Raw genomic sequence first — 27,168 nt, 5'->3', positions numbered from 1 at the left:
TCAGCAGGCAGCACTGGACTGGACTGGATTACAGCTGATACAAGGTGTGAAGGAACAAGGGGTGGCTGTGGGCATGCACTTGCTGCCGCTGCCAGTGTTTATCTGCATGGCAGCAGGGCATTTGGGCGTTGCCAGGAAGGCGTTTTTATGTAGATTCCTCCTCTTTCAGCACTGCATTGTGGTGCAAGCAAAAGAAGCAAATCCTGTCTGGCTTCCTCTCCGGCCTTTATTCACCTCCCGTGTAGCTGTGAGTGTGTGAGCCTGCAGGGCCCCATGGAATTGCCTAGAAGTAGGCTGAATCGCTGCAAGGGCTGAACAGCAGTATCGGGCAGGCTCGGGCAATGCGCGGCCCGTTCGGGTTATCGCTTCTCGGCCTTTTGGCTAAGATCAAGTGTAGTATCTGTTCTTATCAGTTTAATATCTGATACGTCCCCTATCTGGGGACCATATATTAAATGGATTTTTAGAACAGGGAGATGGAAATAGAGCTTGCTCTGTCCACTCCACGCATTGACCTGGTATTGCAGTATTTCCAGGACCGGTGCACCCTTTCCTTATGTGTTGACTAAAAGCAGATTCCAAAAGTGTTTTTTGTCTTTGCTATTGTTTCTGTCTTTCTGAAGGGATCTCCCCTTTTAATCCCATTATTTCAACACCTGTTGGACAATGCATGAGTGATAATGAGCTCATTGATTAAATGCAATTAATGAATAGATTGCCACCTCTTGTTGTGTGTCGTCTGTGTTTCTGTGTTTCCGGCATTTCACATTGGAACACCTCATTCACCTTCCTTGTCTTCTCTCCGCCCTCCCTTTTAGGTAAGTTAAAGAGCTGCACCTGAGCCAGCCACTGATTGATTGATTGATTGATTGATTGATTGATTGATTGATGCAGCACAACAGTCAAATAGTGGAGTGGAGTAGGGGAACAGCAAACAGCCAATAAAGCAGCCCGCCCGCTCGCCTGCCCGCCACAATGGACCTACCTGTGTACACTAGATGGATGTGATGGAATGTACTGTCGTCCCTACATTTCAAGAAGAAGTAAGAATTGCAGTTGCAACAAAGCCTTGCTTGCCTACAAAGAGAGCAGCAATTTGGATTTGTTACTATGTTACCTAGAAGAATAACAAACTGTGCAAGGATGGAGGTTGTAGGAGCAAGGAGAAGTTGTCTGTAAAGTTGGTGGATGCCTATTTTCCATTTTGCAGTCCCTTGTCTCCCTCTTGTGGCCTCCTGGAGGCAACTAGCTGTGCAAAAAAAAGACAGCCTGGCGGCCGGCTGTTGCAGTGTTGCCCTCTCAGGCAACACTGAGTGACTGACTGAGCCTCACCGTCTTATATAAAGTTCAGACGGAACTTTGCACGTGTCATAGTGGAGCCCTCAGGATTCCAGAGCCAGCTTTCTGACATCATAATGGGGCCTCAGAGATAAAAGCCTGGGCCCAGGCAGTGTTGGTCAGTGCTGCTCAGCAGGCAGCACTGGACTGGACTGGATTACAGCTGATACAAGGTGTGAAGGAACAAGGGGTGGCTGTGGGCATGCACTTGCTGCCGCTGCCAGTGTTTATCTGCATGGCAGCAGGGCATTTGGGCGTTGCCAGGAAGGCGTTTTTATGTAGATTCCTCCTCTTTCAGCACTGCATTGTGGTGCAAGCAAAAGAAGCAAATCCTGTCTGGCTTCCTCTCCGGCCTTTATTCACCTCCCGTGTAGCTGTGAGTGTGTGAGCCTGCAGGGCCCCATGGAATTGCCTAGAAGTAGGCTGAATCGCTGCAAGGGCTGAACAGCAGTATCGGGCAGGCTCGGGCAACGCGCGGCCCGTTCGGGTTATCGCTTCTCGGCCTTTTGGCTAAGATCAAGTGTAGTATCTGTTCTTATCAGTTTAATATCTGATACGTCCCCTATCTGGGGACCATATATTAAATGGATTTTTAGAACAGGGAGATGGAAATAGAGCTTGCTCTGTCCACTCCACGCATTGACCTGGTATTGCAGTATTTCCAGGACCGGTGCACCCTTTCCTTATGTGTTGACTAAAAGCAGATTCCAAAAGTGTTTTTTGTCTTTGCTATTGTTTCTGTCTTTCTGAAGGGATCTCCCCTTTTAATCCCATTATTTCAACACCTGTTGGACAATGCATGAGTGATAATGAGCTCATTGATTAAATGCAATTAATGAATAGATTGCCACCTCTTGTTGTGTGTCGTCTGTGTTTCTGTGTTTCCGGCATTTCACATTGGAACACCTCATTCACCTTCCTTGTCTTCTCTCCGCCCTCCCTTTTAGGTAAGTTAAAGAGCTGCACCTGAGCCAGCCACTGATTGATTGATTGATTGATTGATTGATTGATTGATTGATGCAGCACAACAGTCAAATAGTGGAGTGGAGTAGGGGAACAGCAAACAGCCAATAAAGCAGCCCGCCCGCTCGCCTGCCCGCCACAATGGACCTACCTGTGTACACTAGATGGATGTGATGGAATGTACTGTCGTCCCTACATTTCAAGAAGAAGTAAGAATTGCAGTTGCAACAAAGCCTTGCTTGCCTACAAAGAGAGCAGCAATTTGGATTTGTTACTATGTTACCTAGAAGAATAACAAACTGTGCAAGGATGGAGGTTGTAGGAGCAAGGAGAAGTTGTCTGTAAAGTTGGTGGATGCCTATTTTCCATTTTGCAGTCCCTTGTCTCCCTCTTGTGGCCTCCTGGAGGCAACTAGCTGTGCAAAAAAAAGACAGCCTGGCGGCCGGCTGTTGCAGTGTTGCCCTCTCAGGCAACACTGAGTGACTGACTGAGCCTCACCGTCTTATATAAAGTTCAGACGGAACTTTGCACGTGTCATAGTGGAGCCCTCAGGATTCCAGAGCCAGCTTTCTGACATCATAATGGGGCCTCAGAGATAAAAGCCTGGGCCCAGGCAGTGTTGGTCAGTGCTGCTCAGCAGGCAGCACTGGACTGGACTGGATTACAGCTGATACAAGGTGTGAAGGAACAAGGGGTGGCTGTGGGCATGCACTTGCTGCCGCTGCCAGTGTTTATCTGCATGGCAGCAGGGCATTTGGGCGTTGCCAGGAAGGCGTTTTTATGTAGATTCCTCCTCTTTCAGCACTGCATTGTGGTGCAAGCAAAAGAAGCAAATGCTTCCTCTCCGGCCTTTATTCACCTCCCGTGTAGCTGTGAGTGTGTGAGCCTGCAGGGCCCCATGGAATTGCCTAGAAGTAGGCTGAATCGCTGCAAGGGCTGAACAGCAGTATCGGGCAGGCTCGGGCAACGCGCGGCCCGTTCGGGTTATCGCTTCTCGGCCTTTTGGCTAAGATCAAGTGTAGTATCTGTTCTTATCAGTTTAATATCTGATACGTCCCCTATCTGGGGACCATATATTAAATGGATTTTTAGAACAGGGAGATGGAAATAGAGCTTGCTCTGTCCACTCCACGCATTGACCTGGTATTGCAGTATTTCCAGGACCGGTGCACCCTTTCCTTATGTGTTGACTAAAAGCAGATTCCAAAAGTGTTTTTTGTCTTTGCTATTGTTTCTGTCTTTCTGAAGGGATCTCCCCTTTTAATCCCATTATTTCAACACCTGTTGGACAATGCATGAGTGATAATGAGCTCATTGATTAAATGCAATTAATGAATAGATTGCCACCTCTTGTTGTGTGTCGTCTGTGTTTCTGTGTTTCCGGCATTTCACATTGGAACACCTCATTCACCTTCCTTGTCTTCTCTCCGCCCTCCCTTTTAGGTAAGTTAAAGAGCTGCACCTGAGCCAGCCACTGATTGATTGATTGATTGATTGATTGATTGATTGATTGATTGATGCAGCACAACAGTCAAATAGTGGAGTGGAGTAGGGGAACAGCAAACAGCCAATAAAGCAGCCCGCCCGCTCGCCTGCCCGCCACAATGGACCTACCTGTGTACACTAGATGGATGTGATGGAATGTACTGTCGTCCCTACATTTCAAGAAGAAGTAAGAATTGCAGTTGCAACAAAGCCTTGCTTGCCTACAAAGAGAGCAGCAATTTGGATTTGTTACTATGTTACCTAGAAGAATAACAAACTGTGCAAGGATGGAGGTTGTAGGAGCAAGGAGAAGTTGTCTGTAAAGTTGGTGGATGCCTATTTTCCATTTTGCAGTCCCTTGTCTCCCTCTTGTGGCCTCCTGGAGGCAACTAGCTGTGCAAAAAAAAGACAGCCTGGCGGCCGGCTGTTGCAGTGTTGCCCTCTCAGGCAACACTGAGTGACTGACTGAGCCTCACCGTCTTATATAAAGTTCAGACGGAACTTTGCACGTGTCATAGTGGAGCCCTCAGGATTCCAGAGCCAGCTTTCTGACATCATAATGGGGCCTCAGAGATAAAAGCCTGGGCCCAGGCAGTGTTGGTCAGTGCTGCTCAGCAGGCAGCACTGGACTGGACTGGATTACAGCTGATACAAGGTGTGAAGGAACAAGGGGTGGCTGTGGGCATGCACTTGCTGCCGCTGCCAGTGTTTATCTGCATGGCAGCAGGGCATTTGGGCGTTGCCAGGAAGGCGTTTTTATGTAGATTCCTCCTCTTTCAGCACTGCATTGTGGTGCAAGCAAAAGAAGCAAATCCTGTCTGGCTTCCTCTCCGGCCTTTATTCACCTCCCGTGTAGCTGTGAGTGTGTGAGCCTGCAGGGCCCCATGGAATTGCCTAGAAGTAGGCTGAATCGCTGCAAGGGCTGAACAGCAGTATCGGGCAGGCTCGGGCAACGCGCGGCCCGTTCGGGTTATCGCTTCTCGGCCTTTTGGCTAAAAGTGTAGTATCTGTTCTTATCAGTTTAATATCTGATACGTCCCCTATCTGGGGACCATATATTAAATGGATTTTTAGAACAGGGAGATGGACAGTATTTCCAGGACCGGTGCACCCTTTCCTTATGTGTTGACTAAAAGCAGATTCCAAAAGTGTTTTTTGTCTTTGCTATTGTTTCTGTCTTTCTGAAGGGATCTCCCCTTTTAATCCCATTATTTCAACACCTGTTGGACAATGCATGAGTGATAATGAGCTCATTGATTAAATGCAATTAATGAATAGATTGCCACCTCTTGTTGTGTGTCGTCTGTGTTTCTGTGTTTCCGGCATTTCACATTGGAACACCTCATTCACCTTCCTTGTCTTCTCTCCGCCCTCCCTTTTAGGTAAGTTAAAGAGCTGCACCTGAGCCAGCCACTGATTGATTGATTGATTGATTGATTGATTGATTGATTGATTGATTGATTGATTGATGCAGCACAACAGTCAAATAGTGGAGTGGAGTAGGGGAACAGCAAACAGCCAATAAAGCAGCCCGCCCGCTCGCCTGCCCGCCACAATGGACCTACCTGTGTACACTAGATGGATGTGATGGAATGTACTGTCGTCCCTACATTTCAAGAAGAAGTAAGAATTGCAGTTGCAACAAAGCCTTGCTTGCCTACAAAGAGAGCAGCAATTTGGATTTGTTACTATGTTACCTAGAAGAATAACAAACTGTGCAAGGATGGAGGTTGTAGGAGCAAGGAGAAGTTGTCTGTAAAGTTGGTGGATGCATATTTTCCATTTTGCAGTCCCTTGTCTCCCTCTTGTGGCCTCCTGGAGGCAACTAGCTGTGCAAAAAAAAGACAGCCTGGCGGCCGGCTGTTGCAGTGTTGCCCTCTCAGGCAACACTGAGTGACTGACTGAGCCTCACCGTCTTATATAAAGTTCAGACGGAACTTTGCACGTGTCATAGTGGAGCCCTCAGGATTCCAGAGCCAGCTTTCTGACATCATAATGGGGCCTCAGAGATAAAAGCCTGGGCCCAGGCAGTGTTGGTCAGTGCTGCTCAGCAGGCAGCACTGGACTGGACTGGATTACAGCTGATACAAGGTGTGAAGGAACAAGGGGTGGCTGTGGGCATGCACTTGCTGCCGCTGCCAGTGTTTATCTGCATGGCAGCAGGGCATTTGGGCGTTGCCAGGAAGGCGTTTTTATGTAGATTCCTCCTCTTTCAGCACTGCATTGTGGTGCAAGCAAAAGAAGCAAATCCTGTCTGGCTTCCTCTCCGGCCTTTATTCACCTCCCGTGTAGCTGTGAGTGTGTGAGCCTGCAGGGCCCCATGGAATTGCCTAGAAGTAGGCTGAATCGCTGCAAGGGCTGAACAGCAGTATCGGGCAGGCTCGGGCAACGCGCGGCCCGTTCGGGTTATCGCTTCTCGGCCTTTTGGCTAAGATCAAGTGTAGTATCTGTTCTTATCAGTTTAATATCTGATACGTCCCCTATCTGGGGACCATATATTAAATGGATTTTTAGAACAGGGAGATGGAAATAGAGCTTGCTCTGTCCACTCCACGCATTGACCTGGTATTGCAGTATTTCCAGGACCGGTGCACCCTTTCCTTATGTGTTGACTAAAAGCAGATTCCAAAAGTGTTTTTTGTCTTTGCTATTGTTTCTGTCTTTCTGAAGGGATCTCCCCTTTTAATCCCATTATTTCAACACCTGTTGGACAATGCATGAGTGATAATGAGCTCATTGATTAAATGCAATTAATGAATAGATTGCCACCTCTTGTTGTGTGTCGTCTGTGTTTCTGTGTTTCCGGCATTTCACATTGGAACACCTCATTCACCTTCCTTGTCTTCTCTCCGCCCTCCCTTTTAGGTAAGTTAAAGAGCTGCACCTGAGCCAGCCACTGATTGATTGATTGATTGATTGATTGATTGATTGATTGATTGATTGATTGATGCAGCACAACAGTCAAATAGTGGAGTGGAGTAGGGGAACAGCAAACAGCCAATAAAGCAGCCCGCCCGCTCGCCTGCCCGCCACAATGGACCTACCTGTGTACACTAGATGGATGTGATGGAATGTACTGTCGTCCCTACATTTCAAGAAGAAGTAAGAATTGCAGTTGCAACAAAGCCTTGCTTGCCTACAAAGAGAGCAGCAATTTGGATTTGTTACTATGTTACCTAGAAGAATAACAAACTGTGCAAGGATGGAGGTTGTAGGAGCAAGGAGAAGTTGTCTGTAAAGTTGGTGGATGCCTATTTTCCATTTTGCAGTCCCTTGTCTCCCTCTTGTGGCCTCCTGGAGGCAACTAGCTGTGCAAAAAAAAGACAGCCTGGCGGCCGGCTGTTGCAGTGTTGCCCTCTCAGGCAACACTGAGTGACTGACTGAGCCTCACCGTCTTATATAAAGTTCAGACGGAACTTTGCACGTGTCATAGTGGAGCCCTCAGGATTCCAGAGCCAGCTTTCTGACATCATAATGGGGCCTCAGAGATAAAAGCCTGGGCCCAGGCAGTGTTGGTCAGTGCTGCTCAGCAGGCAGCACTGGACTGGACTGGATTACAGCTGATACAAGGTGTGAAGGAACAAGGGGTGGCTGTGGGCATGCACTTGCTGCCGCTGCCAGTGTTTATCTGCATGGCAGCAGGGCATTTGGGCGTTGCCAGGAAGGCGTTTTTATGTAGATTCCTCCTCTTTCAGCACTGCATTGTGGTGCAAGCAAAAGAAGCAAATCCTGTCTGGCTTCCTCTCCGGCCTTTATTCACCTCCCGTGTAGCTGTGAGTGTGTGAGCCTGCAGGGCCCCATGGAATTGCCTAGAAGTAGGCTGAATCGCTGCAAGGGCTGAACAGCAGTATCGGGCAGGCTCGGGCAACGCGCGGCCCGTTCGGGTTATCGCTTCTCGGCCTTTTGGCTAAGATCAAGTGTAGTATCTGTTCTTATCAGTTTAATATCTGATACGTCCCCTATCTGGGGACCATATATTAAATGGATTTTTAGAACAGGGAGATGGAAATAGAGCTTGCTCTGTCCACTCCACGCATTGACCTGGTATTGCAGTATTTCCAGGACCGGTGCACCCTTTCCTTATGTGTTGACTAAAAGCAGATTCCAAAAGTGTTTTTTGTCTTTGCTATTGTTTCTGTCTTTCTGAAGGGATCTCCCCTTTTAATCCCATTATTTCAACACCTGTTGGACAATGCATGAGTGATAATGAGCTCATTGATTAAATGCAATTAATGAATAGATTGCCACCTCTTGTTGTGTGTCGTCTGTGTTTCTGTGTTTCCGGCATTTCACATTGGAACACCTCATTCACCTTCCTTGTCTTCTCTCCGCCCTCCCTTTTAGGTAAGTTAAAGAGCTGCACCTGAGCCAGCCACTGATTGATTGATTGATTGATTGATTGATTGATTGATTGATTGATTGATTGATTGATGCAGCACAACAGTCAAATAGTGGAGTGGAGTAGGGGAACAGCAAACAGCCAATAAAGCAGCCCGCCCGCTCGCCTGCCCGCCACAATGGACCTACCTGTGTACACTAGATGGATGTGATGGAATGTACTGTCGTCCCTACATTTCAAGAAGAAGTAAGAATTGCAGTTGCAACAAAGCCTTGCTTGCCTACAAAGAGAGCAGCAATTTGGATTTGTTACTATGTTACCTAGAAGAATAACAAACTGTGCAAGGATGGAGGTTGTAGGAGCAAGGAGAAGTTGTCTGTAAAGTTGGTGGATGCCTATTTTCCATTTTGCAGTCCCTTGTCTCCCTCTTGTGGCCTCCTGGAGGCAACTAGCTGTGCAAAAAAAAGACAGCCTGGCGGCCGGCTGTTGCAGTGTTGCCCTCTCAGGCAACACTGAGTGACTGACTGAGCCTCACCGTCTTATATAAAGTTCAGACGGAACTTTGCACGTGTCATAGTGGAGCCCTCAGGATTCCAGAGCCAGCTTTCTGACATCATAATGGGGCCTCAGAGATAAAAGCCTGGGCCCAGGCAGTGTTGGTCAGTGCTGCTCAGCAGGCAGCACTGGACTGGACTGGATTACAGCTGATACAAGGTGTGAAGGAACAAGGGGTGGCTGTGGGCATGCACTTGCTGCCGCTGCCAGTGTTTATCTGCATGGCAGCAGGGCATTTGGGCGTTGCCAGGAAGGCGTTTTTATGTAGATTCCTCCTCTTTCAGCACTGCATTGTGGTGCAAGCAAAAGAAGCAAATCCTGTCTGGCTTCCTCTCCGGCCTTTATTCACCTCCCGTGTAGCTGTGAGTGTGTGAGCCTGCAGGGCCCCATGGAATTGCCTAGAAGTAGGCTGAATCGCTGCAAGGGCTGAACAGCAGTATCGGGCAGGCTCGGGCAACGCGCGGCCCGTTCGGGTTATCGCTTCTCGGCCTTTTGGCTAAGATCAAGTGTAGTATCTGTTCTTATCAGTTTAATATCTGATACGTCCCCTATCTGGGGACCATATATTAAATGGATTTTTAGAACAGGGAGATGGAAATAGAGCTTGCTCTGTCCACTCCACGCATTGACCTGGTATTGCAGTATTTCCAGGACCGGTGCACCCTTTCCTTATGTGTTGACTAAAAGCAGATTCCAAAAGTGTTTTTTGTCTTTGCTATTGTTTCTGTCTTTCTGAAGGGATCTCCCCTTTTAATCCCATTATTTCAACACCTGTTGGACAATGCATGAGTGATAATGAGCTCATTGATTAAATGCAATTAATGAATAGATTGCCACCTCTTGTTGTGTGTCGTCTGTGTTTCTGTGTTTCCGGCATTTCACATTGGAACACCTCATTCACCTTCCTTGTCTTCTCTCCGCCCTCCCTTTTAGGTAAGTTAAAGAGCTGCACCTGAGCCAGCCACTGATTGATTGATTGATTGATTGATTGATTGATTGATTGATTGATTGATTGATTGATGCAGCACAACAGTCAAATAGTGGAGTGGAGTAGGGGAACAGCAAACAGCCAATAAAGCAGCCCGCCCGCTCGCCTGCCCGCCACAATGGACCTACCTGTGTACACTAGATGGATGTGATGGAATGTACTGTCGTCCCTACATTTCAAGAAGAAGTAAGAATTGCAGTTGCAACAAAGCCTTGCTTGCCTACAAAGAGAGCAGCAATTTGGATTTGTTACTATGTTACCTAGAAGAATAACAAACTGTGCAAGGATGGAGGTTGTAGGAGCAAGGAGAAGTTGTCTGTAAAGTTGGTGGATGCCTATTTTCCATTTTGCAGTCCCTTGTCTCCCTCTTGTGGCCTCCTGGAGGCAACTAGCTGTGCAAAAAAAAGACAGCCTGGCGGCCGGCTGTTGCAGTGTTGCCCTCTCAGGCAACACTGAGTGACTGACTGAGCCTCACCGTCTTATATAAAGTTCAGACGGAACTTTGCACGTGTCATAGTGGAGCCCTCAGGATTCCAGAGCCAGCTTTCTGACATCATAATGGGGCCTCAGAGATAAAAGCCTGGGCCCAGGCAGTGTTGGTCAGTGCTGCTCAGCAGGCAGCACTGGACTGGACTGGATTACAGCTGATACAAGGTGTGAAGGAACAAGGGGTGGCTGTGGGCATGCACTTGCTGCCGCTGCCAGTGTTTATCTGCATGGCAGCAGGGCATTTGGGCGTTGCCAGGAAGGCGTTTTTATGTAGATTCCTCCTCTTTCAGCACTGCATTGTGGTGCAAGCAAAAGAAGCAAATCCTGTCTGGCTTCCTCTCCGGCCTTTATTCACCTCCCGTGTAGCTGTGAGTGTGTGAGCCTGCAGGGCCCCATGGAATTGCCTAGAAGTAGGCTGAATCGCTGCAAGGGCTGAACAGCAGTATCGGGCAGGCTCGGGCAACGCGCGGCCCGTTCGGGTTATCGCTTCTCGGCCTTTTGGCTAGTGTAGTATCTGTTCTTATCAGTTTAATATCTGATACGTCCCCTATCTGGGGACCATATATTAAATGGATTTTTAGAACAGGGAGATGGAAATAGAGCTTGCTCTGTCCACTCCACGCATTGACCTGGTATTGCAGTATTTCCAGGACCGGTGCACCCTTTCCTTATGTGTTGACTAAAAGCAGATTCCAAAAGTGTTTTTTGTCTTTGCTATTGTTTCTGTCTTTCTGAAGGGATCTCCCCTTTTAATCCCATTATTTCAACACCTGTTGGACAATGCATGAGTGATAATGAGCTCATTGATTAAATGCAATTAATGGACAATGCATGAGTGATAATGAGCTCATTGATTAAATGCAATTAATGAATAGATTGCCACCTCTTGTTGTGTGTCGTCTGTGTTTCTGTGTTTCCGGCATTTCACATTGGAACACCTCATTCACCTTCCTTGTCTTCTCTCCGCCCTCCCTTTTAGGTAAGTTAAAGAGCTGCACCTGAGCCAGCCACTGATTGATTGATTGATTGATTGATTGATTGATTGATTGATTGATTGATGCAGCACAACAGTCAAATAGTGGAGTGGAGTAGGGGAACAGCAAACAGCCAATAAAGCAGCCCGCCCGCTCGCCTGCCCGCCACAATGGACCTACCTGTGTACACTAGATGGATGTGATGGAATGTACTGTCGTCCCTACATTTCAAGAAGAAGTAAGAATTGCAGTTGCAACAAAGCCTTGCTTGCCTACAAAGAGAGCAGCAATTTGGATTTGTTACTATGTTACCTAGAAGAATAACAAACTGTGCAAGGATGGAGGTTGTAGGAGCAAGGAGAAGTTGTCTGTAAAGTTGGTGGATGCCTATTTTCCATTTTGCAGTCCCTTGTCTCCCTCTTGTGGCCTCCTGGAGGCAACTAGCTGTGCAAAAAAAAGACAGCCTGGCGGCCGGCTGTTGCAGTGTTGCCCTCTCAGGCAACACTGAGTGACTGACTGAGCCTCACCGTCTTATATAAAGTTCAGACGGAACTTTGCACGTGTCATAGTGGAGCCCTCAGGATTCCAGAGCCAGCTTTCTGACATCATAATGGGGCCTCAGAGATAAAAGCCTGGGCCCAGGCAGTGTTGGTCAGTGCTGCTCAGCAGGCAGCACTGGACTGGACTGGATTACAGCTGATACAAGGTGTGAAGGAACAAGGGGTGGCTGTGGGCATGCACTTGCTGCCGCTGCCAGTGTTTATCTGCATGGCAGCAGGGCATTTGGGCGTTGCCAGGAAGGCGTTTTTATGTAGATTCCTCCTCTTTCAGCACTGCATTGTGGTGCAAGCAAAAGAAGCAAATCCTGTCTGGCTTCCTCTCCGGCCTTTATTCACCTCCCGTGTAGCTGTGAGTGTGTGAGCCTGCAGGGCCCCATGGAATTGCCTAGAAGTAGGCTGAATCGCTGCAAGGGCTGAACAGCAGTATCGGGCAGGCTCGGGCAACGCGCGGCCCGTTCGGGTTATCGCTTCTCGGCCTTTTGCCTAAGATCAAGTGTAGTATCTGTTCTTATCAGTTTAATATCTGATACGTCCCCTATCTGGGGACCATATATTAAATGGATTTTTAGAACAGGGAGATGGAAATAGAGCTTGCTCTGTCCACTCCACGCATTGACCTGGTATTGCAGTATTTCCAGGACCGGTGCACCCTTTCCTTATGTGTTGACTAAAAGCAGATTCCAAAAGTGTTTTTTGTCTTTGCTATTGTTTCTGTCTTTCTGAAGGGATCTCCCCTTTTAATCCCATTATTTCAACACCTGTTGGACAATGCATGAGTGATAATGAGCTCATTGATTAAATGCAATTAATGAATAGATTGCCACCTCTTGTTGTGTGTCGTCTGTGTTTCTGTGTTTCCGGCATTTCACATTGGAACACCTCATTCACCTTCCTTGTCTTCTCTCCGCCCTCCCTTTTAGGTAAGTTAAAGAGCTGCACCTGAGCCAGCCACTGATTGATTGATTGATTGATTGATTGATTGATTGATTGATTGATTGATTGATGCAGCACAACAGTCAAATAGTGGAGTGGAGTAGGGGAACAGCAAACAGCCAATAAAGCAGCCCGCCCGCTCGCCTGCCCGCCACAATGGACCTACCTGTGTACACTAGATGGATGTGATGGAATGTACTGTCGTCCCTACATTTCAAGAAGAAGTAAGAATTGCAGTTGCAACAAAGCCTTGCTTGCCTACAAAGAGAGCAGCAATTTGGATTTGTTACTATGTTACCTAGAAGAATAACAAACTGTGCAAGGATGGAGGTTGTAGGAGCAAGGAGAAGTTGTCTGTAAAGTTGGTGGATGCCTATTTTCCATTTTGCAGTCCCTTGTCTCCCTCTTGTGGCCTCCTGGAGGCAACTAGCTGTGCAAAAAAAAGACAGCCTGGCGGCCGGCTGTTGCAGTGTTGCCCTCTCAGGCAACACTGAGTGACTGACTGAGCCTCACCGTCTTATATAAAGTTCAGACGGAACTTTGCACGTGTCATAGTGGAGCCCTCAGGATTCCAGAGCCAGCTTTCTGACATCATAATGGGGCCTCAGAGATAAAAGCCTGGGCCCAGGCAGTGTTGGTCAGTGCTGCTCAGCAGGCAGCACTGGACTGGACTGGATTACAGCTGATACAAGGTGTGAAGGAACAAGGGGTGGCTGTGGGCATGCACTTGCTGCCGCTGCCAGTGTTTATCTGCATGGCAGCAGGGCATTTGGGCGTTGCCAGGAAGGCGTTTTTATGTAGATTCCTCCTCTTTCAGCACTGCATTGTGGTGCAAGCAAAAGAAGCAAATCCTGTCTGGCTTCCTCTCCGGCCTTTATTCACCTCCCGTGTAGCTGTGAGTGTGTGAGCCTGCAGGGCCCCATGGAATTGCCTAGAAGTAGGCTGAATCGCTGCAAGGGCTGAACAGCAGTATCGGGCAGGCTCGGGCAACGCGCGGCCCGTTCGGGTTATCGCTTCTCGGCCTTTTGGCTAAGATCAAGTGTAGTATCTGTTCTTATCAGTTTAATATCTGATACGTCCCCTATCTGGGGACCATATATTAAATGGATTTTTAGAACAGGGAGATGGAAATAGAGCTTGCTCTGTCCACTCCACGCATTGACCTGGTATTGCAGTATTTCCAGGACCGGTGCACCCTTTCCTTATGTGTTGACTAAAAGCAGATTCCAAAAGTGTTTTTTGTCTTTGCTATTGTTTCTGTCTTTCTGAAGGGATCTCCCCTTTTAATCCCATTATTTCAACACCTGTTGGACAATGCATGAGTGATAATGAGCTCATTGATTAAATGCAATTAATGAATAGATTGCCACCTCTTGTTGTGTGTCGTCTGTGTTTCTGTGTTTCCGGCATTTCACATTGGAACACCTCATTCACCTTCCTTGTCTTCTCTCCGCCCTCCCTTTTAGGTAAGTTAAAGAGCTGCACCTGAGCCAGCCACTGATTGATTGATTGATTGATTGATTGATTGATTGATGCAGCACAACAGTCAAATAGTGGAGTGGAGTAGGGGAACAGCAAACAGCCAATAAAGCAGCCCGCCCGCTCGCCTGCCCGCCACAATGGACCTACCTGTGTACACTAGATGGATGTGATGGAATGTACTGTCGTCCCTACATTTCAAGAAGAAGTAAGAATTGCAGTTGCAACAAAGCCTTGCTTGCCTACAAAGAGAGCAGCAATTTGGATTTGTTACTATGTTACCTAGAAGAATAACAAACTGTGCAAGGATGGAGGTTGTAGGAGCAAGGAGAAGTTGTCTGTAAAGTTGGTGGATGCCTATTTTCCATTTTGCAGTCCCTTGTCTCCCTCTTGTGGCCTCCTGGAGGCAACTAGCTGTGCAAAAAAAAAGACAGCCTGGCGGCCGGCTGTTGCAGTGTTGCCCTCTCAGGCAACACTGAGTGACTGACTGAGCCTCACCGTCTTATATAAAGTTCAGACGGAACTTTGCACGTGTCATAGTGGAGCCCTCAGGATTCCAGAGCCAGCTTTCTGACATCATAATGGGGCCTCAGAGATAAAAGCCTGGGCCCAGGCAGTGTTGGTCAGTGCTGCTCAGCAGGCAGCACTGGACTGGACTGGATTACAGCTGATACAAGGTGTGAAGGAACAAGGGGTGGCTGTGGGCATGCACTTGCTGCCGCTGCCAGTGTTTATCTGCATGGCAGCAGGGCATTTGGGCGTTGCCAGGAAGGCGTTTTTATGTAGATTCCTCCTCTTTCAGCACTGCATTGTGGTGCAAGCAAAAGAAGCAAATCCTGTCTGGCTTCCTCTCCGGCCTGTATTCACCTCCCGTGTAGCTGTGAGTGTGTGAGCCTGCAGGGCCCCATGGAATTGCCTAGAAGTAGGCTGAATCGCTGCAAGGGCTGAACAGCAGTATCGGGCAGGCTCGGGCAACGCGCGGCCCGTTTGGGTTATCGCTTCTCGGCCTTTTGGCTAAGATCAAGTGTAGTATCTGTTCTTATCAGTTTAATATCTGATACGTCCCCTATCTGGGGACCATATATTAAATGGATTTTTAGAACAGGGAGATGGAAATAGAGCTTGCTCTGTCCACTCCACGCATTGACCTGGTATTGCAGTATTTCCAGGACCGGTGCACCCTTTCCTTATGTGTTGACTAAAAGCAGATTCCAAAAGTGTTTTTTGTCTTTGCTATTGTTTCTGTCTTTCTGAAGGGATCTCCCCTTTTAATCCCATTATTTCAACACCTGTTGGACAATGCATGAGTGATAATGAGCTCATTGATTAAATGCAATTAATGAATAGATTGCCACCTCTTGTTGTGTGTCGTCTGTGTTTCTGTGTTTCCGGCATTTCACATTGGAACACCTCATTCACCTTCCTTGTCTTCTCTCCGCCCTCCCTTTTAGGTAAGTTAAAGAGCTGCACCTGAGCCAGCCACTGATTGATTGATTGATTGATTGATTGATTGATTGATGCAGCACAACAGTCAAATAGTGGAGTGGAGTAGGGGAACAGCAAACAGCCAATAAAGCAGCCCGCCCGCTCGCCTGCCCGCCACAATGGACCTACCTGTGTACACTAGATGGATGTGATGGAATGTACTGTCGTCCCTACATTTCAAGAAGAAGTAAGAATTGCAGTTGCAACAAAGCCTTGCTTGCCTACAAAGAGAGCAGCAATTTGGATTTGTTACTATGTTACCTAGAAGAATAACAAACTGTGCAAGGATGGAGGTTGTAGGAGCAAGGAGAAGTTGTCTGTAAAGTTGGTGGATGCCTATTTTCCATTTTGCAGTCCCTTGTCTCCCTCTTGTGGCCTCCTGGAGGCAACTAGCTGTGCAAAAAAAAGACAGCCTGGCGGCCGGCTGTTGCAGTGTTGCCCTCTCAGGCAACACTGAGTGACTGACTGAGCCTCACCGTCTTATATAAAGTTCAGACGGAACTTTGCACGTGTCATAGTGGAGCCCTCAGGATTCCAGAGCCAGCTTTCTGACATCATAATGGGGCCTCAGAGATAAAAGCCTGGGCCCAGGCAGTGTTGGTCAGTGCTGCTCAGCAGGCAGCACTGGACTGGACTGGATTACAGCTGATACAAGGTGTGAAGGAACAAGGGGTGGCTGTGGGCATGCACTTGCTGCCGCTGCCAGTGTTTATCTGCATGGCAGCAGGGCATTTGGGCGTTGCCAGGAAGGCGTTTTTATGTAGATTCCTCCTCTTTCAGCACTGCATTGTGGTGCAAGCAAAAGAAGCAAATCCTGTCTGGCTTCCTCTCCGGCCTTTATTCACCTCCCGTGTAGCTGTGAGTGTGTGAGCCTGCAGGGCCCCATGGAATTGCCTAGAAGTAGGCTGAATCGCTGCAAGGGCTGAACAGCAGTATCGGGCAGGCTCGGGCAACGCGCGGCCCGTTCGGGTTATCGCTTCTCGGCCTTTTGGCTAAGATCAAGTGTAGTATCTGTTCTTATCAGTTTAATATCTGATACGTCCCCTATCTGGGGACCATATATTAAATGGATTTTTAGAACAGGGAGATGGAAATAGAGCTTGCTCTGTCCACTCCACGCATTGACCTGGTATTGCAGTATTTCCAGGACCGGTGCACCCTTTCCTTATGTGTTGACTAAAAGCAGATTCCAAAAGTGTTTTTTGTCTTTGCTATTGTTTCTGTCTTTCTGAAGGGATCTCCCCTTTTAATCCCATTATTTCAACACCTGTTGGACAATGCATGAGTGATAATGAGCTCATTGATTAAATGCAATTAATGAATAGATTGCCACCTCTTGTTGTGTGTCGTCTGTGTTTCTGTGTTTCCGGCATTTCACATTGGAACACCTCATTCACCTTCCTTGTCTTCTCTCCGCCCTCCCTTTTAGGTAAGTTAAAGAGCTGCACCTGAGCCAGCCACTGATTGATTGATTGATTGATTGATTGATTGATGCAGCACAACAGTCAAATAGTGGAGTGGAGTAGGGGAACAGCAAACAGCCAATAAAGCAGCCCGCCCGCTCGCCTGCCCGCCACAATGGACCTACCTGTGTACACTAGATGGATGTGATGGAATGTACTGTCGTCCCTACATTTCAAGAAGAAGTAAGAATTGCAGTTGCAACAAAGCCTTGCTTGCCTACAAAGAGAGCAGCAATTTGGATTTGTTACTATGTTACCTAGAAGAATAACAAACTGTGCAAGGATGGAGGTTGTAGGAGCAAGGAGAAGTTGTCTGTAAAGTTGGTGGATGCCTATTTTCCATTTTGCAGTCCCTTGTCTCCCTCTTGTGGCCTCCTGGAGGCAACTAGCTGTGCAAAAAAAAGACAGCCTGGCGGCCGGCTGTTGCAGTGTTGCCCTCTCAGGCAACACTGAGTGACTGACTGAGCCTCACCGTCTTATATAAAGTTCAGACGGAACTTTGCACGTGTCATAGTGGAGCCCTCAGGATTCCAGAGCCAGCTTTCTGACATCATAATGGGGCCTCAGAGATAAAAGCCTGGGCCCAGGCAGTGTTGGTCAGTGCTGCTCAGCAGGCAGCACTGGACTGGACTGGATTACAGCTGATACAAGGTGTGAAGGAACAAGGGGTGGCTGTGGGCATGCACTTGCTGCCGCTGCCAGTGTTTATCTGCATGGCAGCAGGGCATTTGGGCGTTGCCAGGAAGGCGTTTTTATGTAGATTCCTCCTCTTTCAGCACTGCATTGTGGTGCAAGCAAAAGAAGCAAATCCTGTCTGGCTTCCTCTCCGGCCTGTATTCACCTCCCGTGTAGCTGTGAGTGTGTGAGCCTGCAGGGCCCCATGGAATTGCCTAGAAGTAGGCTGAATCGCTGCAAGGGCTGAACAGCAGTATCGGGCAGGCTCGGGCAACGCGCGGCCCGTTTGGGTTATCGCTTCTCGGCCTTTTGGCTAAGATCAAGTGTAGTATCTGTTCTTATCAGTTTAATATCTGATACGTCCCCTATCTGGGGACCATATATTAAATGGATTTTTAGAACAGGGAGATGGAAATAGAGCTTGCTCTGTCCACTCCACGCATTGACCTGGTATTGCAGTATTTCCAGGACCGGTGCACCCTTTCCTTATGTGTTGACTAAAAGCAGATTCCAAAAGTGTTTTTTGTCTTTGCTATTGTTTCTGTCTTTCTGAAGGGATCTCCCCTTTTAATCCCATTATTTCAACACCTGTTGGACAATGCATGAGTGATAATGAGCTCATTGATTAAATGCAATTAATGAATAGATTGCCACCTCTTGTTGTGTGTCGTCTGTGTTTCTGTGTTTCCGGCATTTCACATTGGAACACCTCATTCACCTTCCTTGTCTTCTCTCCGCCCTCCCTTTTAGGTAAGTTAAAGAGCTGCACCTGAGCCAGCCACTGATTGATTGATTGATTGATTGATTGATTGATTGATTGATTGATTGATTGATTGATTGATTGATTGATGCAGCACAACAGTCAAATAGTGGAGTGGAGTAGGGGAACAGCAAACAGCCAATAAAGCAGCCCGCCCGCTCGCCTGCCCGCCACAATGGACCTACCTGTGTACACTAGATGGATGTGATGGAATGTACTGTCGTCCCTACATTTCAAGAAGAAGTAAGAATTGCAGTTGCAACAAAGCCTTGCTTGCCTACAAAGAGAGCAGCAATTTGGATTTGTTACTATGTTACCTAGAAGAATAACAAACTGTGCAAGGATGGAGGTTGTAGGAGCAAGGAGAAGTTGTCTGTAAAGTTGGTGGATGCCTATTTTCCATTTTGCAGTCCCTTGTCTCCCTCTTGTGGCCTCCTGGAGGCAACTAGCTGTGCAAAAAAAAGACAGCCTGGCGGCCGGCTGTTGCAGTGTTGCCCTCTCAGGCAACACTGAGTGACTGACTGAGCCTCACCGTCTTATATAAAGTTCAGACGGAACTTTGCACTTGTCATAGTGGAGCCCTCAGGATTCCAGAGCCAGCTTTCTGACATCATAATGGGGCCTCAGAGATAAAAGCCTGGGCCCAGGCAGTGTTGGTCAGTGCTGCTCAGCAGGCAGCACTGGACTGGACTGGATTACAGCTGATACAAGGTGTGAAGGAACAAAGGGTGGCTGTGGGCATGCACTTGCTGCCGCTGCCAGTGTTTATCTGCATGGCAGCAGGGCATTTGGGCGTTGCCAGGAAGGCGTTTTTATGTAGATTCCTCCTCTTTCAGCACTGCATTGTGGTGCAGGCAAAAGAAGCAAATCCTGTCTGGCTTCCTCTCCGGCCTTTATTCACCTCCCGTGTAGCTGTGAGTGTGTGAGCCTGCAGGGCCCCATGGAATTGCCTAGAAGTAGGCTGAATCGCTGCAAGGGCTGAACAGCAGTATCGGACAGGCTCGGGCAACGCGCGGCCCGTTCGGGTTATCGCTTCTCGGCCTTTTGGCTAAGATCAAGTGTAGTATCTGTTCTTATCAGTTTAATATCTGATACGTCCCCTATCTGGGGACCATATATTAAATGGATTTTTAGAACAGGGAGATGGAAATAGAGCTTGCTCTGTCCACTCCACGCATTGACCTGGTATTGCAGTATTTCCAGGACCGGTGCACCCTTTCCTTATGTGTTGACTAAAAGCAGATTCCAAAAGTGTTTTTTGTCTTTGCTATTGTTTCTGTCTTTCTGAAGGGATCTCCCCTTTTAATCCCATTATTTCAACACCTGTTGGACAATGCATGAGTGATAATGAGCTCATTGATTAAATGCAATTAATGAATAGATTGCCACCTCTTGTTGTGTGTCGTCTGTGTTTCTGTGTTTCCGGCATTTCACATTGGAACACCTCATTCACCTTCCTTGTCTTCTCTCCGCCCTCCCTTTTAGGTAAGTTAAAGAGCTGCACCTGAGCCAGCCACTGATTGATTGATTGATTGATTGATTGATTGATTGATTGATTGATTGATTGATTGATTGATTGATTGATGCAGCACAACAGTCAAATAGTGGAGTGGAGTAGGGGAACAGCAAACAGCCAATAAAGCAGCCCGCCCGCTCGCCTGCCCGCCACAATGGACCTACCTGTGTACACTAGATGGATGTGATGGAATGTACTGTCGTCCCTACATTTCAAGAAGAAGTAAGAATTGCAGTTGCAACAAAGCCTTGCTTGCCTACAAAGAGAGCAGCAATTTGGATTTGTTACTATGTTACCTAGAAGAATAACAAACTGTGCAAGGATGGAGGTTGTAGGAGCAAGGAGAAGTTGTCTGTAAAGTTGGTGGATGCCTATTTTCCATTTTGCAGTCCCTTGTCTCCCTCTTGTGGCCTCCTGGAGGCAACTAGCTGTGCAAAAAAAAGACAGCCTGGCGGCCGGCTGTTGCAGTGTTGCCCTCTCAGGCAACACTGAGTGACTGACTGAGCCTCACCGTCTTATATAAAGTTCAGACGGAACTTTGCACGTGTCATAGTGGAGCCCTCAGGATTCCAGAGCCAGCTTTCTGACATCATAATGGGGCCTCAGAGATAAAAGCCTGGGCCCAGGCAGTGTTGGTCAGTGCTGCTCAGCAGGCAGCACTGGACTGGACTGGATTACAGCTGATACAAGGTGTGAAGGAACAAGGGGTGGCTGTGGGCATGCACTTGCTGCCGCTGCCAGTGTTTATCTGCATGGCAGCAGGGCATTTGGGCGTTGCCAGGAAGGCGTTTTTATGTAGATTCCTCCTCTTTCAGCACTGCATTGTGGTGCAAGCAAAAGAAGCAAATCCTGTCTGGCTTCCTCTCCGGCCTTTATTCACCTCCCGTGTAGCTGTGAGTGTGTGAGCCTGCAGGGCCCCATGGAATTGCCTAGAAGTAGGCTGAATCGCTGCAAGGGCTGAACAGCAGTATCGGGCAGGCTCGGGCAACGCGCGGCCCGTTCGGGTTATCGCTTCTCGGCCTTTTGGCTAAGATCAAGTGTAGTATCTGTTCTTATCAGTTTAATATCTGATACGTCCCCTATCTGGGGACCATATATTAAATGGATTTTTAGAACAGGGAGATGGAAATAGAGCTTGCTCTGTCCACTCCACGCATTGACCTGGTATTGCAGTATTTCCAGGACCGGTGCACCCTTTCCTTATGTGTTGACTAAAAGCAGATTCCAAAAGTGTTTTTTGTCTTTGCTATTGTTTCTGTCTTTCTGAAGGGATCTCCCCTTTTAATCCCATTATTTCAACACCTGTTGGACAATGCATGAGTGATAATGAGCTCATTGATTAAATGCAATTAATGAATAGATTGCCACCTCTTGTTGTGTGTCGTCTGTGTTTCTGTGTTTCCGGCATTTCACATTGGAACACCTCATTCACCTTCCTTGTCTTCTCTCCGCCCTCCCTTTTAGGTAAGTTAAAGAGCTGCACCTGAGCCAGCCACTGATTGATTGATTGATTGATTGATTGATTGATTGATTGATTGATTGATTGATTGATTGATGCAGCACAACAGTCAAATAGTGGAGTGGAGTAGGGGAACAGCAAACAGCCAATAAAGCAGCCCGCCCGCTCGCCTGCCCGCCACAATGGACCTACCTGTGTACACTAGATGGATGTGATGGAATGTACTGTCGTCCCTACATTTCAAGAAGAAGTAAGAATTGCAGTTGCAACAAAGCCTTGCTTGCCTACAAAGAGAGCAGCAATTTGGATTTGTTACTATGTTACCTAGAAGAATAACAAACTGTGCAAGGATGGAGGTTGTAGGAGCAAGGAGAAGTTGTCTGTAAAGTTGGTGGATGCCTATTTTCCATTTTGCAGTCCCTTGTCTCCCTCTTGTGGCCTCCTGGAGGCAACTAGCTGTGCAAAAAAAAGACAGCCTGGCGGCCGGCTGTTGCAGTGTTGCCCTCTCAGGCAACACTGAGTGACTGACTGAGCCTCACCGTCTTATATAAAGTTCAGACGGAACTTTGCACGTGTCATAGTGGAGCCCTCAGGATTCCAGAGCCAGCTTTCTGACATCATAATGGGGCCTCAGAGATAAAAGCCTGGGCCCAGGCAGTGTTGGTCAGTGCTGCTCAGCAGGCAGCACTGGACTGGACTGGATTACAGCTGATACAAGGTGTGAAGGAACAAGGGCTGGCTGTGGGCATGCACTTGCTGCCGCTGCCAGTGTTTATCTGCATGGCAGCAGGGCATTTGGGCGTTGCCAGGAAGGCGTTTTTATGTAGATTCCTCCTCTTTCAGCACTGCATTGTGGTGCAAGCAAAAAGAAGCAAATCCTGTCTGGCTTCCTCTCCGGCCTTTATTCACCTCCCGTGTAGCTGTGAGTGTGTGAGCCTGCAGGGCCCCATGGAATTGCCTAGAAGTAGGCTGAATCGCTGCAAGGGCTGAACAGCAGTATCGGGCAGGCTCGGGCAACGCGCGGCCCGTTCGGGTTATCGCTTCTCGGCCTTTTGGCTAAGATCAAGTGTAGTATCTGTTCTTATCAGTTTAATATCTGATACGTCCCCTATCTGGGGACCATATATTAAATGGATTTTTAGAACAGGGAGATGGAAATAGAGCTTGCTCTGTCCACTCCACGCATTGACCTGGTATTGCAGTATTTCCAGGACCGGTGCACCCTTTCCTTATGTGTTGACTAAAAGCAGATTCCAAAAGTGTTTTTTGTCTTTGCTATTGTTTCTGTCTTTCTGAAGGGATCTCCCCTTTTAATCCCATTATTTCAACACCTGTTGGACAATGCATGAGTGATAATGAGCTCATTGATTAAATGCAATTAATGACTAGATTGCCACCTCTTGTTGTGTGTCGTCTGTGTTTCTGTGTTTCCGGCATTTCACATTGGAACACCTCATTCACCTTCCTTGTCTTCTCTCCGCCCTCCCTTTTAGGTAAGTTAAAGAGCTGCACCTGAGCCAGCCACTGATTGATTGATTGATTGATTGATTGATTGATTGATTGATTGATTGATTGATGCAGCACAACAGTCAAATAGTGGAGTGGAGTAGGGGAACAGCAAACAGCCAATAAAGCAGCCCGCCCGCTCGCCTGCCCGCCACAATGGACCTACCTGTGTACACTAGATGGATGTGATGGAATGTACTGTCGTCCCTACATTTCAAGAAGAAGTAAGAATTGCAGTTGCAACAAAGCCTTGCTTGCCTACAAAGAGAGCAGCAATTTGGATTTGTTACTATGTTACCTAGAAGAATAACAAACTGTGCAAGGATGGAGGTTGTAGGAGCAAGGGGAAGTTGTCTGTAAAGTTGGTGGATGCCTATTTTCCATTTTGCAGTCCCTTGTCTCCCTCTTGTGGCCTCCTGGAGGCAACTAGCTGTGCAAAAAAAAGACAGCCTGGCGGCCGGCTGTTGCAGTGTTGCCCTCTCAGGCAACACTGAGTGACTGACTGAGCCTCACCGTCTTATATAAAGTTCAGACGGAACTTTGCACGTGTCATAGTGGAGCCCTCAGGATTCCAGAGCCAGCTTTCTGACATCATAATGGGGCCTCAGAGATAAAAGCCTGGGCCCAGGCAGTGTTGGTCAGTGCTGCTCAGCAGGCAGCACTGGACTGGACTGGATTACAGCTGATACAAGGTGTGAAGGAACAAGGGGTGGCTGTGGGCATGCACTTGCTGCCGCTGCCAGTGTTTATCTGCATGGCAGCAGGGCATTTGGGCGTTGCCAGGAAGGCGTTTTTATGTAGATTCCTCCTCTTTCAGCACTGCATTGTGGTGCAAGCAAAAGAAGCAAATCCTGTCTGGCTTCCTCTCCGGCCTTTATTCACCTCCCGTGTAGCTGTGAGTGTGTGAGCCTGCAGGGCCCCATGGAATTGCCTAGAAGTAGGCTGAATCGCTGCAAGGGCTGAACAGCAGTATCGGGCAGGCTCGGGCAACGCGCGGCCCGTTCGGGTTATCGCTTCTCGGCCTTTTGGCTAAGATCAAGTGTAGTATCTGTTCTTATCAGTTTAATATCTGATACGTCCCCTATCTGGGGACCATATATTAAATGGATTTTTAGAACAGGGAGATGGAAATAGAGCTTGCTCTGTCCACTCCACGCATTGACCTGGTATTGCAGTATTTCCAGGACCGGTGCACCCTTTCCTTATGTGTTGACTAAAAGCAGATTCCAAAAGTGTTTTTTGTCTTTGCTATTGTTTCTGTCTTTCTGAAGGGATCTCCCCTTTTAATCCCATTATTTCAACACCTGTTGGACAATGCATGAGTGATAATGAGCTCATTGATTAAATGCAATTAATGAATAGATTGCCACCTCTTGTTGTGTGTCGTCTGTGTTTCTGTGTTTCCGGCATTTCACATTGGAACACCTCATTCACCTTCCTTGTCTTCTCTCCGCCCTCCCTTTTAGGTAAGTTAAAGAGCTGCACCTGAGCCAGCCACTGATTGATTGATTGATTGATTGATTGATTGATTGATTGATTGATTGATTGATTGATTGATGCAGCACAACAGTCAAATAGTGGAGTGGAGTAGGGGAACAGCAAACAGCCAATAAAGCAGCCCGCCCGCTCGCCTGCCCGCCACAATGGACCTACCTGTGTACACTAGATGGATGTGATGGAATGTACTGTCGTCCCTACATTTCAAGAAGAAGTAAGAATTGCAGTTGCAACAAAGCCTTGCTTGCCTACAAAGAGAGCAGCAATTTGGATTTGTTACTATGTTACCTAGAAGAATAACAAACTGTGCAAGGATGGAGGTTGTAGGAGCAAGGAGAAGTTGTCTGTAAAGTTGGTGGATGCCTATTTTCCATTTTGCAGTCCCTTGTCTCCCTCTTGTGGCCTCCTGGAGGCAACTAGCTGTGCAAAAAAAAGACAGCCTGGCGGCCGGCTGTTGCAGTGTTGCCCTCTCAGGCAACACTGAGTGACTGACTGAGCCTCACCGTCTTATATAAAGTTCAGACGGAACTTTGCACGTGTCATAGTGGAGCCCTCAGGATTCCAGAGCCAGCTTTCTGACTTCATAATGGGGCCTCAGAGATAAAAGCCTGGGCCCAGGCAGTGTTGGTCAGTGCTGCTCAGCAGGCAGCACTGGACTGGACTGGATTACAGCTGATACAAGGTGTGAAGGAACAAGGGGTGGCTGTGGGCATGCACTTGCTGCCGCTGCCAGTGTTTATCTGCATGGCAGCAGGGCATTTGGGCGTTGCCAGGAAGGCGTTTTTATGTAGATTCCTCCTCTTTCAGCACTGCATTGTGGTGCAAGCAAAAGAAGCAAATCCTGTCTGGCTTCCTCTCCGGCCTTTATTCACCTCCCGTGTAGCTGTGAGTGTGTGAGCCTGCAGGGCCCCATGGAATTGCCTAGAAGTAGGCTGAATCGCTGCAAGGGCTGAACAGCAGTATCGGGCAGGCTCGGGCAACGCGCGGCCCGTTCGGGTTATCGCTTCTCGGCCTTTTGGCTAAGATCAAGTGTAGTATCTGTTCTTATCAGTTTAATATCTGATACGTCCCCTATCTGGGGACCATATATTAAATGGATTTTTAGAACAGGGAGATGGAAATAGAGCTTGCTCTGTCCACTCCACGCATTGACCTGGTATTGCAGTATTTCCAGGACCGGTGCACCCTTTCCTTATGTGTTGACTAAAAGCAGATTCCAAAAGTGTTTTTTGTCTTTGCTATTGTTTCTGTCTTTCTGAAGGGATCTCCCCTTTTAATCCCATTATTTCAACACCTGTTGGACAATGCATGAGTGATAATGAGCTCATTGATTAAATGCAATTAATGAATAGATTGCCACCTCTTGTTGTGTGTCGTCTGTGTTTCTGTGTTTCCGGCATTTCACATTGGAACACCTCATTCACCTTCCTTGTCTTCTCTCCGCCCTCCCTTTTAGGTAAGTTAAAGAGCTGCACCTGAGCCAGCCACTGATTGATTGATTGATTGATTGATTGATTGATTGATTGATTGATTGATTGATTGATTGATGCAGCACAACAGTCAAATAGTGGAGTGGAGTAGGGGAACAGCAAACAGCCAATAAAGCAGCCCGCCCGCTCGCCTGCCCGCCACAATGGACCTACCTGTGTACACTAGATGGATGTGATGGAATGTACTGTCGTCCCTACATTTCAAGAAGAAGTAAGAATTGCAGTTGCAACAAAGCCTTGCTTGCCTACAAAGAGAGCAGCAATTTGGATTTGTTACTATGTTACCTAGAAGAATAACAAACTGTGCAAGGATGGAGGTTGTAGGAGCAAGGAGAAGTTGTCTGTAAAGTTGGTGGATGCCTATTTTCCATTTTGCAGTCCCTTGTCTCCCTCTTGTGGCCTCCTGGAGGCAACTAGCTGTGCAAAAAAAAGACAGCCTGGCGGCCGGCTGTTGCAGTGTTGCCCTCTCAGGCAACACTGAGTGACTGACTGAGCCTCACCGTCTTATATAAAGTTCAGACGGAACTTTGCACGTGTCATAGTGGAGCCCTCAGGATTCCAGAGCCAGCTTTCTGACATCATAATGGGGCCTCAGAGATAAAAGCCTGGGCCCAGGCAGTGTTGGTCAGTGCTGCTCAGCAGGCAGCACTGGACTGGACTGGATTACAGCTGATACAAGGTGTGAAGGAACAAGGGGTGGCTGTGGGCATGCACTTGCTGCCGCTGCCAGTGTTTATCTGCATGGCAGCAGGGCATTTGGGCGTTGCCAGGAAGGCGTTTTTATGTAGATTCCTCCTCTTTCAGCACTGCATTGTGGTGCAAGCAAAAGAAGCAAATCCTGTCTGGCTTCCTCTCCGGCCTTTATTCACCTCCCGTGTAGCTGTGAGTGTGTGAGCCTGCAGGGCCCCATGGAATTGCCTAGAAGTAGGCTGAATCGCTGCAAGGGCTGAACAGCAGTATCGGACAGGCTCGGGCAACGCGCGGCCCGTTCGGGTTATCGCTTCTCGGCCTTTTGGCTAAGATCAAGTGTAGTATCTGTTCTTATCAGTTTAATATCTGATACGTCCCCTATCTGGGGACCATATATTAAATGGATTTTTAGAACAGGGAGATGGAAATAGAGCTTGCTCTGTCCACTCCACGCATTGACCTGGTATTGCAGTATTTCCAGGACCGGTGCACCCTTTCCTTATGTGTTGACTAAAAGCAGATTC

The 27,168-nt window shown here is 47.8% G+C and overlaps 18 non-coding genes and 1 pseudogene across 18 annotated transcripts; all 19 read left to right on the top strand.

The window, feature by feature from the left end:
• Positions 1 to 361: 361 nt before the first annotated feature.
• Positions 362 to 552, top strand: LOC142721958 (U2 spliceosomal RNA). The gene has a single exon (XR_012874289.1). It is a non-coding gene; the product is annotated as a U2 spliceosomal RNA (small nuclear RNA).
• Positions 553 to 1,828: 1,276 nt separating this feature from the next.
• LOC142721957 (U2 spliceosomal RNA) lies at positions 1,829 to 2,019 on the top strand. Its single transcript, XR_012874288.1, has one exon. It is a non-coding gene; the product is annotated as a U2 spliceosomal RNA (small nuclear RNA).
• Positions 2,020 to 3,287: 1,268 nt separating this feature from the next.
• LOC142721955 (U2 spliceosomal RNA) lies at positions 3,288 to 3,478 on the top strand. The gene has a single exon (XR_012874286.1). It is a non-coding gene; the product is annotated as a U2 spliceosomal RNA (small nuclear RNA).
• Positions 3,479 to 4,758: 1,280 nt separating this feature from the next.
• On the top strand, positions 4,759 to 4,932 carry LOC142722112 (U2 spliceosomal RNA; annotated as a pseudogene).
• Positions 4,933 to 6,194: 1,262 nt separating this feature from the next.
• On the top strand, positions 6,195 to 6,385 carry LOC142721954 (U2 spliceosomal RNA). Its single transcript, XR_012874284.1, has one exon. It is a non-coding gene; the product is annotated as a U2 spliceosomal RNA (small nuclear RNA).
• A 1,288-nt stretch (positions 6,386 to 7,673) lies between these two features.
• On the top strand, positions 7,674 to 7,864 carry LOC142721953 (U2 spliceosomal RNA). The gene has a single exon (XR_012874283.1). It is a non-coding gene; the product is annotated as a U2 spliceosomal RNA (small nuclear RNA).
• Positions 7,865 to 9,156: 1,292 nt separating this feature from the next.
• LOC142721952 (U2 spliceosomal RNA) lies at positions 9,157 to 9,347 on the top strand. Its single transcript, XR_012874282.1, has one exon. It is a non-coding gene; the product is annotated as a U2 spliceosomal RNA (small nuclear RNA).
• A 1,292-nt stretch (positions 9,348 to 10,639) lies between these two features.
• LOC142722108 (U2 spliceosomal RNA) lies at positions 10,640 to 10,823 on the top strand. The gene has a single exon (XR_012874436.1). It is a non-coding gene; the product is annotated as a U2 spliceosomal RNA (small nuclear RNA).
• A 1,331-nt stretch (positions 10,824 to 12,154) lies between these two features.
• Positions 12,155 to 12,345, top strand: LOC142722106 (U2 spliceosomal RNA). Its single transcript, XR_012874435.1, has one exon. It is a non-coding gene; the product is annotated as a U2 spliceosomal RNA (small nuclear RNA).
• Positions 12,346 to 13,633: 1,288 nt separating this feature from the next.
• On the top strand, positions 13,634 to 13,824 carry LOC142721951 (U2 spliceosomal RNA). Its single transcript, XR_012874281.1, has one exon. It is a non-coding gene; the product is annotated as a U2 spliceosomal RNA (small nuclear RNA).
• Positions 13,825 to 15,097: 1,273 nt separating this feature from the next.
• LOC142721949 (U2 spliceosomal RNA) lies at positions 15,098 to 15,288 on the top strand. Its single transcript, XR_012874280.1, has one exon. It is a non-coding gene; the product is annotated as a U2 spliceosomal RNA (small nuclear RNA).
• A 1,272-nt stretch (positions 15,289 to 16,560) lies between these two features.
• Positions 16,561 to 16,751, top strand: LOC142721948 (U2 spliceosomal RNA). Its single transcript, XR_012874279.1, has one exon. It is a non-coding gene; the product is annotated as a U2 spliceosomal RNA (small nuclear RNA).
• A 1,268-nt stretch (positions 16,752 to 18,019) lies between these two features.
• Positions 18,020 to 18,210, top strand: LOC142721947 (U2 spliceosomal RNA). The gene has a single exon (XR_012874278.1). It is a non-coding gene; the product is annotated as a U2 spliceosomal RNA (small nuclear RNA).
• A 1,304-nt stretch (positions 18,211 to 19,514) lies between these two features.
• LOC142721946 (U2 spliceosomal RNA) lies at positions 19,515 to 19,705 on the top strand. The gene has a single exon (XR_012874277.1). It is a non-coding gene; the product is annotated as a U2 spliceosomal RNA (small nuclear RNA).
• Positions 19,706 to 21,009: 1,304 nt separating this feature from the next.
• On the top strand, positions 21,010 to 21,200 carry LOC142721945 (U2 spliceosomal RNA). Its single transcript, XR_012874276.1, has one exon. It is a non-coding gene; the product is annotated as a U2 spliceosomal RNA (small nuclear RNA).
• A 1,297-nt stretch (positions 21,201 to 22,497) lies between these two features.
• On the top strand, positions 22,498 to 22,688 carry LOC142721943 (U2 spliceosomal RNA). Its single transcript, XR_012874274.1, has one exon. It is a non-coding gene; the product is annotated as a U2 spliceosomal RNA (small nuclear RNA).
• A 1,288-nt stretch (positions 22,689 to 23,976) lies between these two features.
• LOC142721942 (U2 spliceosomal RNA) lies at positions 23,977 to 24,167 on the top strand. The gene has a single exon (XR_012874273.1). It is a non-coding gene; the product is annotated as a U2 spliceosomal RNA (small nuclear RNA).
• Positions 24,168 to 25,463: 1,296 nt separating this feature from the next.
• Positions 25,464 to 25,654, top strand: LOC142721941 (U2 spliceosomal RNA). Its single transcript, XR_012874272.1, has one exon. It is a non-coding gene; the product is annotated as a U2 spliceosomal RNA (small nuclear RNA).
• Positions 25,655 to 26,950: 1,296 nt separating this feature from the next.
• Positions 26,951 to 27,141, top strand: LOC142721940 (U2 spliceosomal RNA). The gene has a single exon (XR_012874271.1). It is a non-coding gene; the product is annotated as a U2 spliceosomal RNA (small nuclear RNA).
• The last annotated feature ends 27 nt before the right edge of the window (positions 27,142 to 27,168 follow it).

Source organism: Rhinoderma darwinii, unplaced genomic scaffold (genome assembly GCF_050947455.1).
Source record: "Rhinoderma darwinii isolate aRhiDar2 unplaced genomic scaffold, aRhiDar2.hap1 Scaffold_530, whole genome shotgun sequence".
Classification (NCBI taxonomy): Eukaryota; Metazoa; Chordata; class Amphibia; order Anura; family Rhinodermatidae; genus Rhinoderma; species Rhinoderma darwinii.
Note: the sequence above shows the minus strand (reverse complement) of the source record. Positions and strands in the feature narration are given on the sequence as shown.